Here is an 11,569-nt window from a genome sequence, read left to right as displayed (position 1 = left end):
TATATTTGAGGTTTAATATCTCTCAGATATGATTTGGGTTAAATTAGAGTTCTTTGAGTGAAAGCTTTAACATAATAACAAAAATATATTGGCATATAGTAAAGATGCCTAGACTAATACACACAATCTATCGTTTTGTGCAGGGAAAGGATAAAATATCATGGATTACATGAAGGAAGACAGAGTATATTTCTTAAAACATTAATCTACAAACAGTCGGACATAAAAGGCATAAGACAAACATTTAGTTACAAGTACAAGGCAGACATTTCCCATAATTAGCAGGCTATGACCCACAAAGGTTCCATTCGGTTGACCGCTCTCTCAGAGAGTGTGTGTTTCCCTCCCATGTAGTCTGCATATATCATTACATGCTGATACCTCATTGGTTGGCATGGTGTGGCTCTGATTGGTGGGCTTCCATATTCCTGGTTCAGGATTGGCTACATCTAAAATCCCTATACTTTGCTTAAGTCAACTCCCTTTAATGCAGATCTTTGACACCGACTATTTTGAGTGGAAGACTTAACTTGTAGGTACATGACCTTCAGGAATGGGATCTTTTGAAGTGGATATGTGTAGATCAAAGAGGGTTGAGTCCCATTGTTTACACAAGCCTACGCAGACTTGTTTGTCTAACATAGACTTCTGGGACGCTATGTTACATAGATACAAAGCTAACTGAAATATATACATAATTACAATATTTTACAGCTATTAATGGAGATTTCACATAAACTCATAAGGCAACAACATATGTGTACAAATATACCCATCTCTGCAGCACAATACCCCTCTGGGCATGAATCACTGAGGCTTTTTACAAATTAGGGATTAAAAAGTCCCCTCAAATGACAGTTGTGTGCACTTGTTGCAGTTTATTCCTACATGGTATGCACAATTAAATATTTTAACAGACCCCAAAACTTTAGCGAAAATTACATTTTTATTTTAGACACAACATGGCTTAGCTTCTGTACATTCTGACTCTGGAGTTTATATTCCGTATCAAACCACAAGTATTATTAAATTCCATGTGTACAGTATATGATGTACCCTGTACATGTTGCTCTACATGCATCCCAAATTAATAGTACATTTTGTGAGGATATCATTTACTTGTTTATGTGGGATTGAAGAGCAGGTTTATCTACACTTCCTCTTTTATGATTACCTAATTGTGCTGTTTTTTCCTGGTTAAGGGACTGTGCATACTCGTGTATTTATTTGATATTTTTATACAGTACTGTGCTAACAGTTTTCCCCTATGCTTGAAACACATCCACACAATCCAGGAGAAAAGCAGAGATCCATGTGAACACAGAACATACAAGCGTCAATGACAAGGTCCTAGTCCCTCTTGCTATAAGGGAAGATTTCTAATCACACGTTAGGCCTATCTGCTGCTCTAATCCATATATTATTGCAGAATAAATTAGCTGTACAAAATAATTTTTGTTGAAGTGTTTAAATCTCTGTGCCTATGACAAAACCATTAAAAAAAAAACTAATAAAGCTATACAGCTATTACCGTATATTTATACATGAGTGTTTCATTTGGGAACAATCTCTGCTAATGCAGTGCATAGCTGTATGCAACTAAAAGCCTCTTTGTGTTATTATATACATAAACCATGTTCATTCAGTAAAAGTGAAAATGTGTGTATGAGGCGGCACACTCCACTAGGCAGTGAAATATGAATCCAGAGACCAAATAATAGGCAGGAATAATTTGCTTACATGAAATATGTAACAACTGCAGAATTGCAATTTAGCTAGTGGATTCTTCAAGAAGTTTGCTATTGTATTGCATATTACATGATATTGTATAGATCAGATTACATATCTCAACTCCCAGTTGGGTCAGTATATTTTTCACTGTATTTTATCTGTCATATTTGTATCCACTCATTTTGCTAACTGAAGCAGTACTTAAATACCCCCATAATCTCACTGGTAGGTCCTATATACTGTTATTGAGTCCCATTTAATTATAAGAGTGGAGTCTGTCGGTTCGCAGAAGAACATGCGAACAGGCAAAAAATTTGTTTGAACACACGAACACCGTTAAAGTCTATGGGACACGAACATGAAAAATCAAGAGTGCTTTTAATTTTAAAGGCTTATATGCAAGTTATTATCATAAAAAGTGTTTGAGGACCTGGGTCCTGCCCCAGGGGACATGTATCAATGCAAAAAAACATTTTAAAAACTGAAGTTTTTTTGGGAGCAATGATTTTAATAATGCTTAAAGTGAAACAATAAAAGTGAAATATTCTGGGGGCGTGGCCTGGACGGAGACCAAGATGGCAGCATAACTTGCTAGCTCCTGTGATCCGGGGGCCAAACCTGCCTAGTGGGGAACCTACACCATCAAACCACCATGAGCAGATCCACCCGAAGCTCCTCTACATCCCTCGCAGCCATTGCCTCCAGCACACAGCTGAACAGGAACAATCCGGAGCTGTTTCAGACGCAACGTATGTCCACACACGCAGCCTCACAGACCCCGTGCTTGCCTAGTTTGGAGACTGGCACCCCGATGATGGGAGGAACAGCTCCCAGTGGTGTGTGCGAGCCCAACCTCCAAGCCTGTTCGATTTGGAGAAAGTGGCCTTGGACATTAAAAATACGGTCACAACTTCTATCGCCGATCTCAGATCCGACATCCAGGCAGTAGCACACTCTATTGGAGATGTGGAGCAGATGACCCAAACCCATGCTTCCACCATTAGCCAGGTACAAAACACCTGACTCCCAGCTCTCTCATCTCTTTGACCTCCACAGACATATTGAAGACCTTGATAACCGAGGCCAGAGGCACAACATCTGAGTACGGGGGGTACCTGAGAGCACTGGCCCGGGAATCCTGCAACAGACGATTTGCAAAATCTTTAATGATTTAATTGACTGCCCAGCCAACTCTCCTATCGAGATGGAAAGGGCCCATCACACCCTACACCTCCAACCCCGTGATAATGAGCCACCCAAAGATGTGATATGTTGTATTGTCAACTTTCCACTCAAAGAGGAAATCCTCTGCAAAGCTAGGGGAAGAGGTCGAATACTCCATAATGGCACTGAAGTTAGACTTTTCCAGGACTTGTCCCAGATAACGTTACAAAACAGGAGAGCCCTGCATCCCCTATTGGAAGCACTGCACACTTGGAACATACAATACTGCTGGTAGTTTCCCTTCGGTTTATCCGCTAGCGGCCGTTCTACACTGCTCCGTACACTGGAAGACCTACAGGCATTTTGTGAACAACTTGAACGCCCACGTATTGAGCTTCTGGAATGGTATGTATTCTATTTCCTTTCAGAACCTTGGCTCCCAATCTCTCTCAACCTGTCGCCAAAGGCCATACATGCCAAAGATCTCGCAGGCACAGAGCAGACCTTTGCTTCGCCGAACCCATCATCACGCCGCAATCTATAACAAAGCAGCCCTGGCTCTCCATCCTCACCATCCATGAAAAGGGACAACCCAGAAGCCTAAAAAGCTAATCTTTATCTCGATCATAGACCACCACTTGCACGTAAGTTCCCTTGCAAGCAACTTCCTCTCAATTTTTTTAATTTTTACGTTTTATTTTTTTCCTTTCTGTGCACTTCTCCCTCTGCCTTTTAGTTTGTTTTCTTTTTACTTTACCGGCTTTCCCACCAGACTCCCAGCGCTCCAGATGATGCCTTGATGATAAAACGCGTAGGGCGTGGCCGTGGTACGTCTCTTCTCTCGTTGCATGCTTAATATTTTGGCAAATGTGAGTACAACCTTTAATTCAATAAATCGTGGTTTTAAAACAATACTACACTATGGATATTCCTCTCTTTTATATGGAATAACTGGATGAGGTGGCTGCGATATGCTGAAGTAAGAAGGTCCCAGGAAAAACACCTAAAAGCAACACAGGGGCTTACACTGTAAATGTGCAATCACCCCTAAAGGGGTAAGGCATTTGGTGAGTGCAAAATCACTACCTACGCAGAAAAGTGAACTGGTACCTTCTTTCAGCACATCAATGATCAATTACAGCACCCGTCACATTCACCAAAATAATTGTTCATTGTGCACAAGTCACTTTTTTCATGTTTATGGACTGTATAATAGTTTTTAAGCATATCTAATTCATATATCTAAATTATTTATAAATTTGCATTTTATCTCATATATCAAATCAATGCGTATATATATATATATATATATATATATATATATATATATATATATATATATATATATATATATATATATATATATATAATAGACATGTGCAGAGTGAAATATTTTGTTTCAGAATTTCGTTTTCGTCTGAAAAATAAATTTATTTCGTTACACCCGAAATTCGTTTTTATTTATATAGTTTTTCATTCAAAAATTGCATTTGTCTGAAAATCCACATGGTGGTCGAATCTGTCTTTGGAGGCTTATGGTGTCTGTTGATTGTATAAAGAAGATTAGACGGAGCTGCTAAACTCTATATAGCATACTTTGTGTGAACTTTAGAACCCTATTAAAGTCTATGAGACTCCAATGTTCAAAATCTAAAGTGCTCATTTTAAAGGCTAATATGCAAGTTACTGACCTAAAAAGTGTTTGGGGACCTGGGTCCTGCCCCAGGGGACATGTATCAATGCAAAAAAAAGTTTTAAAAACTCACGTTTTTTCGGGAGCAATGATTTTACTAATGATTAAAGTGAAACAATAAAAGTGTAATATTCCTTTAAATTTCATACCTGGGGGGTGTCTATAGTATGCCTGTGAAGGGGCACATGTTTCCCGTGCTTAGAACTGTCCCTGCGCAAAGTGTCATTTCTGCAGGAAAAAAAGTCAAAATAAAAAAAATCTAATAAATAAAATCACTCTCGGCTATAATGAATTGTCGGCTCCCCGTAATACAGAGAACACTTATTGAAAGTCATTGATAAAAAAAAAAAAGCATGGGGTTCCCCCAAATTCAATTACCAGGCCCTTCAGGTCTGGTATGGATATTAAGGGGAACCCTGCGTCAAATAATTCCCCCTAAATATCCATACCAGACCCTTCAGGGCCTTGCTGCGCTGGATCAGATCAGCCATCGCTGGACCCCCGGAGAGATGATCACCCATCGCTGGATAGCAAGAGTGGATTACCACCGCTGGAATCTTTTTTTATTTATTTTTTATTTTTAATAAAGGACTTTTTCAAAAGTGTGTTTGTCTTATTTAACAATTGTTTACACTTTCTTTGTGAAATGGTAGGGGTACTTTTGTACCCCCTTACCATTTCAAACAGGGGGGCTGAGATCTGGGGGTCCCCTTGTTAAAGGGGGCTTCCAGATTCTGATAAGCCCCCCACCCGCAGACCCCCACAACCACCGGTCAGGGTTGTGGGGATGAGGCCCTTGTCCCCATCAACATGGGGACATGGTGCTTTGAGGGGGACCCCAAAGCATCCTCTCAATGTTGAGGGCATGTGGCCTGGTACGGTTAAGGAGGGGGGCACTCTCTCATCCCCCCTCTTTTCCTACGGCCTGCCAGGTTGCGTGCTCTGATAAAGGGTCTGGTATGGATTTTAAGGGGGACCCCCACGTAAAAAAAAATTTAATTTGATGCGGAGTTCCCCTTAATATCCATACCAGACCTGAAGGGTCTGGTGTGGATATTTAGGGGGAACCCCATGTCAATTTTTTTTAAATTTGACGCAGGGTTCCCCTTAATATCCATACCAGACCTGAAGGGCCTGGTAATTGAATTTGGGGGAACCCCACGCTTTTTTTAAAATCACTGCTCCCTAAAAAAGACCGTTTTTAAAACTTTTTATTGCATTGATACATGTCCCCTGGGGCAGGACCCAGGTCCCCAGACACTTTTTAGGACAGTAACTTGCATATTAGCCTTTGAAATTAGCACTTTAGAATCTTTTCTCTCTGTAAAATCTTTTCTCTCTATGTCGAATATTTTCTCTCTGTCGAATATTTACTCTATATAATCTTGGACTAATAGGGGTAAGGTTAGGCACATTCGACCACAGGTTCAATAGACACAGATTGTTATTGTCAGAGTCACGTTGAATCTCCTATTCTATATCGAACTGTTGTAAAAACGAAAATGAAAATAAAGCATTTATTTATGTCGGATCTTTTGTTTTTTCGGATTCTGCACTTTCGTTATCGTTTGTCAAAACGAAAATGAAAATACCTGAAATTCAGACGAAAATGCATTCGGACGAAAACAAATGCACATGTCTAATATATAAAATGTTTTATTTTTTTGCTTCAGGGGTCTAACACATTTAGCAGTTTATTGGCCTTTTATGGCTTTATGATTTTTTTATTTTGTGGTTCCTTTTCTATTTCACTATTAATAGATCAAATTTGATATTAAAGTTATGTTGGCTAACAACACTTGGGTTATTTTATAATTTTATATTTGTTGCCACTTTAAACTATAATAGCAACACCCTGTGAAGTGAATAGTTGCAATAAATTCTATGAATGAATAAATAAATAAATTTAGTGAGTTGAGATTGTGTATTATTAGCATATTCAGTATTTAGTGCTGCTCCATCTACACTGCTTGGTAGGATTTTTGCACATTATTATTTATTTAGAGTGGCAGCAAGTTTTTTTGTTGTTTTGTTTGTTTTTTAGTTTTGTTTTTTAGTGTAAGCACAGTGGTGATACACAGGTGTGAGGGTGGAAGTGTGTATTATAGTCTCCTAGGTTTATCAATATTATCTATTGATTTAAACACTCCTTCTGCCTTGCCCCACTTTCCCTGTCCTCCCCCTATTCTTTTCCCCTTCTCCCCCTCCTTCTCTTTCCCTGCTTTCCACCCCCCCCCCCCCCCCCCGCTTGGGGAAATTGTTCCCCCTCTCCCAATCTCCTTTTTTTTTCACAAACCGTTATAACAATCGAATAATGCAAAGGTGGTTTATGACTGCACAGAACCAAAAGTTAAAGTGTTGTTTATTTTGTTGTGGATACCAAGTTATTGAATACCTCCTTCCTAGTAGGTTCCCCACTGCCTTCCTTCATTCTTAAACCCATCACGTTCTCATTTACGATCCCCGGTTCGTGGACACCCAGTGGTTCCTGTCCTTTCTATTGTCCCCACACAGAGGTCCTTTTTGGACTCTTGCTGACACCTCAGACTCTCCCTCTATAGGTGGATTGGCTAGTCTATTACCACCGCTGGTATCTCTTTGTTTCTAATATCTTTCACCCCTCTGTTCCTTCTCTCTCCTACTTCCTTTCTCTTATTCTTTCTTCTCTGAGTCTCCCTTCCTCCTCCTTCACAGTTCCTCCTCTTGCTGCCCTCCTCTCTTCCCTACCTCAGCTATCCTATACTCCTCTTTATCCTTAGCCTCTGTCCTCTCCTTTCCAAATACTCTACCTCCTCCCCCTTCTACTTCTTGACTTGATCTTCTCACTCCTGTGTGGATCAGCCCCCTCCCCCCCAGATTGGCTACTCTTCTCATCCTCCGGCAATCATTATAAGAAAAAACAAATAACATCTGTCCTGCTACAACATCCTCACATCACTATGCAGAGTAAACAATCTCTGTACCTAAGCTCTCCAATCACATATATCGCACCACGAAACGTGCCACTAACCCTGAATCCAAGACCAAAGGGATATCTATATTAATCTCTGAACACGCAAACTTCCGCCTATCTGACTCCCTCATCGACCCAGAAAGCAGGTACATTTTTGTTAAGGGATCATATGCTTCAAAACTTTACACTAGCTAACATTTACTGCCCTAATGACCATCTTTAAGAAAAATTGTGACCTTCTGGCATCCTTTCAGAAAGGATTGATACTCTTGGATGGCAAATTTAACGTTCCTCTATACCCTGTACTAGATTCCTCCTTGGGCACCTCTACCTTAAAGTACAGTGCTATACGTCAGATCAAAATACAACTCCAGAATCTAACCCTTCATGACACTTGACACACTTTATTTCCTTCCACTAAAAACTACACCTTCTATTCAGCCCCACATCAGAAATATTCTAGGATTGACTATTTCCTCCTTTCCCAGACGGACTTACCCCTTCTCCAACAGTCCACCATAGAACCAATGTCCTTATCTGATCACCATCCGATCACAGTCACACTATCTTTCCCCGAAACCTGCTCTAAACCCCTTCCTACTTAAAGATCCTATAATGATAGATCATCTACGCACCCAACTCCATCTATACTTTGCAGAGAACTGTACTCTGGAGGTCTCCCCAATCTCTCTCTGGGAAGCACATAAATGTGGTATTCAAGGCGAACTAATCTCCCTAGCTGCGAATGTTAAAAGACAATAGGAAGAGAACATTACCACTCTAACTAGGAAAATTAGGCGTTCTGACGTCTCCGCGTTCTACGCCCAACCAGGAAGTGCGGGCGGCACACGAGTCCGGCCGGCTCGTTTTTTATGTGATTGTTTTTTCTTTACATATGTGAGTGTAAATTTTTTTAAATTCTACTTCATTAAACCAAGTGGTTTTACGCTATGCGAGTGTCTCTGATCTTTTATACATGATCCACGATACCCTCGTTTCCTGACTGGAGGCTTCGTACTGGAGATAGAGGCAGCGTGGTGCCAGCAATCTACGATACCTTCGTTTCCCGATTGGAGCCTTCGTATTGGAGATGTAAATGGTGGGATGCCTGTGACGGTTCATCCAGAAACCTCTGTGCTGTTGCCTTACTGATCTCACTAACACTGGGATCTAAAGCTCTGGTAAGCGGCCCCTCTTCTCACTAGTGGAGGATTGTTTTGATTATTTTCTATATACACGCATTTGTGGATATTTTTGCTCCTTAATATCAAGTTTGAGGAATCAACAATACTTTTTGGACAAATTTTTTTCATCATATATGAACTCTTTATTGTTTTTGAATACTATTTTCGTTAATTTTATTCGTTTAGATTTAGCACACACTATTTTTTGTTTCAATTTACATTAATTATTGTGGGGGGTTTTTTCTATATTATTTATGCTAATTTCATTTTAGATCTAGTATACACTTTATTCACTTTTATGATGATATGATAGTACTTATGTATACTATTTACTAATCACATTTTTTGTCAACTTAATATTGTTTTTTATGTTTATTGGTATAGGTTTTGATTAGGTGTTTGATTAATTTTTTGTTTTTAGCGCAGCTCATTTTGTTCACCTATTTAGGAAAATTAAGAACCTAGAAATATCTCATAAATTAACGCACACACAGTCCACTCTACAAAACCTCTACATGCGCGAGGTTCTCTTGGCCATTGGTCTCGAGGCCCGCATGCTAGCATACATAATGTCCCTATATTCTTGCCCCTCCACCGCTGTGAGGGTCAATGGCCACCTGCTGAATGCCTTCTCTATCAGCAATGGCACACAACAGGGATGTCCTATTTCTCCTTTGATCTACATCATGACCCTGGAACCCTTTCTTAACAGGCTGAGAAACAATCCCGACATCCAAGGAGTAACCATGAAAGATAGGGAGTTCAAGGTCGCAGCTTTTGCTGACGACATTTTACTCTCCTTAAAGTCACCTCAAACCACCCTGCTGAACCTTCTCAAAAATATAGAATCTTTTGGTAACTTATCAAATCTCAAAATCAAATATACAAAGTCACACGCCTTGAATGTCACCCTCCCCTCACAAGAGGTAGCCCACTTTTAAGAGTCCTTTCCGTTTCAATGGGAAAAGGAGGCAATCATATATCTTGGCATTCAAATCCCTACCCATCTATCTATATCTATATTTGAAAAACGTTCACACAGCCCTTCTTAAGGCCCAAAAACACCTCAAAGACTGAAAGGGCCTGAACGTATCATGGTTCGGCCGCTCAGCTCTGATCAAAATGATCATCTTTCCATGTCTACTCTATCTAATGCAATCTGTCCCGATACTTCTGCCAATGTGCTTCTTTGCAACCTACAAGAAGGCCTTCTTCCGCCTTCATCTGAAAAGGCTCCCCACCTCGCATGAAATATTCTCACCTCACATTATCCAAAGCCAGAGAAGGTATTGGACTGCTGGACCTACATAAGACTGGAATATACATGCCTTTAAAAAGACATGGGTATTCCTTGAAAATGCCTTTTCATCTGGACACTTGCACTTACCCCATTGGATACCCCCTAATCATTGGTCACAAACCCTCTCATCCAACCCGTTCATTAACCCTTCCCTCCTGACATTCAAAAAGGCAACACGGTATGGGACATTTGCTCCCATCCCAGATCCCTTAACCATGCTAAGAGGAAACCCTGCCTTTCCTCCGGGCGAATCTCACAGCTTCTTACAACAGGAATGGCCACACAAAGATGTACTAGCCCTCCAATTCTTCTCCAATGGAACCCCCATCTCCCTGGAGAAACAGAGATCCATCACTTAGACTGCCTCGTTCTCCTTCTGGACTTATAGGCAACTATGACACTTCTTTTCAACCTACACTCACCAAACAAACTGGACAAGACAACTCACACCCTTTGAATCCCTATGTCACCGCAAAACACAGCAGACATCTGACATCTCTTTTGTAAACCCTCCTTTCAGAGACATCAACCCATACTCCAGCTCCTTCACAAGCCTCATGGAATAGGGATCTACAAACACCCCTAACGAAGGAGGATTGGAACACCATTTATGACTATGCACATAAAGGCTCGCTAAACGTTGCCATCCAAGGGAATGGCTATAAGGTTCAAATTTCCAAAGTCATACCAGTCCCTTCAGGTCTGGTATGGATATTAAGGGGAACCCCACGCCAAAATAAAAAAATATGGCACGGAGGCCCCCCTTAAAATCCACACCAGACCTGAACCCCGCACTAAAATGTAAAAAAAGACCCTTATCCGAGCACGCAACCTTGCAGGCCACAGGAAAAGTGGGGGGGGACTAGAGAGCCCCCCTCCTGAACTGTATCAGGCCACATGCCCTCAACATAGGGAGGATGCTTTGGGGTAGCGGTCCATTCATCATCCCTGGATATGTTGAGGGCATTTGGCCTGGTACAGTTCAGGAGGGGGCCCCTCTCTCATCCCCCCATCTTTTCCTGTGGCATGCCCGGTTGCGTGCTTGGATAAGAGTCTGGTATGGATTTTTGGAGGGACCCCACACCATTTTTTGAAAAAAAAATTGGTTCGGGGTTCCCCTGTGGGGGAATCCCATTCATTTTTTTTCAATGACTTTTATGTGTATTTCCGGGAACGACAATTCATTAGTAGTTTTAAATGACTTTTTTTTCCTTTAGAAATTTAATTTTGCTCTCGGACTGTTTTAAACATGGGAAACGTGCAACACTTTACAGGCATACTATAGACACCCCCCAGGTACGAAAGTTAGAGGAATATTTCACTTTTATTGTTTCACTTTAAGCATTATTAAAATCACTGCTCCCGAAAAAAATGGCCATTTTTAAAACTTTTTTTGCATTGATACATGTCTCCTGGGGCAGGACCCAGGTCCCTAAACACTTTTTATGACAATACCATGCATAGACTTTTAAAGGGTGTTCCGCGGCTTTTGAATTTGCCATGAACACACTGAATTGTTCGCTACAGGCGAACAGCCGATGTTT

This window comes from Lithobates pipiens, unplaced genomic scaffold (assembly GCF_037356315.1).
Source record: "Lithobates pipiens isolate NorthernLeopardFrog02 unplaced genomic scaffold, aLitPip1_a1.2 Scaffold_19, whole genome shotgun sequence".
NCBI lineage: Eukaryota > Metazoa > Chordata > Amphibia > Anura > Ranidae > Lithobates > Lithobates pipiens.
Note: the sequence above shows the minus strand (reverse complement) of the source record.